This window comes from Apium graveolens, chromosome 11 (assembly GCF_009905375.1).
Source record: "Apium graveolens cultivar Ventura chromosome 11, ASM990537v1, whole genome shotgun sequence".
Taxonomy (NCBI): Eukaryota; Viridiplantae; Streptophyta; class Magnoliopsida; order Apiales; family Apiaceae; genus Apium; species Apium graveolens.
The window spans coordinates 146057525-146059022 of record NC_133657.1 but is presented as its reverse complement, the minus strand read 5'-3'; the positions used below and the strand labels follow the sequence as shown (position 1 = coordinate 146059022).

At 43.3% G+C, this 1498-nt stretch overlaps 1 non-coding gene across 1 annotated transcript; it reads right to left on the bottom strand.

The window, feature by feature from the left end:
• Nucleotides 1–212: 212 nt before the first annotated feature.
• Nucleotides 213–319, bottom strand: LOC141698741 (small nucleolar RNA R71). Its single transcript, XR_012565245.1, has one exon. It is a non-coding gene; the product is annotated as a small nucleolar RNA R71 (small nucleolar RNA).
• Nucleotides 320–1498: the final 1179 nt, after the last annotated feature.

Here is a 1498-nt window from a genome sequence, read left to right as displayed (position 1 = left end):
CCAACATGCACATCAGGGATTTTATCCAGATCTGTGACACTTTCATGTTCAACGGTGTGACTGAAGCTACTATTAAACTGCGACTCTTCCCATTCTCTCTGAGGGATAAAGCTAAGTGCTGATTACATTCTCTACCACCAGGGTCTATCACTACTTAGGAAGATCTTGCTCAAAAGTTCCTCACTAAATTCTTCCCTATGGCGAAGACTGCTGCAATCAGGAATGCTCTTACTCAGTTTGCTCGGCAAACTGGAGAATCTCTGTGTGGGGCTTGGGATCAGTATAAGGAGATGCTAAGGAAGTTCCCACACCATGGCATGCCTGATTGGATGATTATAAACTATTTCTACAATGGATTGGGTGCTACTCTAGGCCCATGCTAGATGCAGCATCAAGAGAAGCCTTGTGGGATAAGAGCTATAATGAAGCTTATGAACTAATTGAACTTATGGCTGCTAATGAATACTAGAGTCCTTCCCAGAGACTGACTCGGGGAAAAGTAGCAGGAATTTTGGAGTTGGTCGCAACAACTACTATAGCTGCCCAACATAAGGCTTTGACGATGAAGGTGGACACTTTGGCTAATTATGGAGTTAATCAAATCTCTAGTGTCTGTGAGCTTTGTACTGGTTCCCATGAGACTGATCAGTGTGCTATTTCTAGTGAATCAGCTCAGTTCGTGAGCAACTTTCAATGATCGCAACAACCTGTGCCAGCTATCTATCATCCTAATAAATGCAATCATCCTAATTTCAGCTGGAGCAACACTCAGAATACGGTTCAACAACCTTATCAGCAGTACCCAGCTAAGCTGTACAACCCCCGTGATTTTCAGCAACCGCAATATGCACCAAGACAGCAACTTCAACTGCAACAAGCTAATGAAAAATCTGAATTAGAGGAATTGAAGCTTATGTACAAAAGCCAAGCTGTTTCTATCAAGGCCTTGGAAAATCAAATTGGACAAATTGCCAATGCCTTGCTAAATCATCAACCGGGTACACTACCTAGTGACACTGAAGTACCAGGAAAGAGGGAAGCTAAGGAGCAGGTGAAGGCAATCACTTTGAGGTCTGGGAAGGTTGCGAATCCCGAACAAACTCAAGTTTTGAATGAAGAAGCTGGGGATGAAGAAGAAGTAGAGCAGCGGGAAGCAGAAGTGGAACCAAGGAAGACTACTTTTGAGCACACTCCTCCTGAGGGTAATACAGGGGAGAAACGGATCTATCCTCCACCACCTTTTCCTAAGCGGCTGCAGAAGAAAAAGCTGGATAAGAAATTTGAGAAGTTTCTGGAGGTGTTCAAGAAAATTCATATCAACATACCTTTCGCTGAGGCTCTTGAGCAGATGCCTAGTTACGCAAAGTTTATGAAATATATTCTCTCTCGGAAAGTGAAACTAGATGATTTAGAGACTGTTGCTCTCACGGAAGAATGCAGTGCTGTGCTGCAATATAAGTTGCCTCCAAAGCTAAAAGATCCTGGAAGCTTCACTATT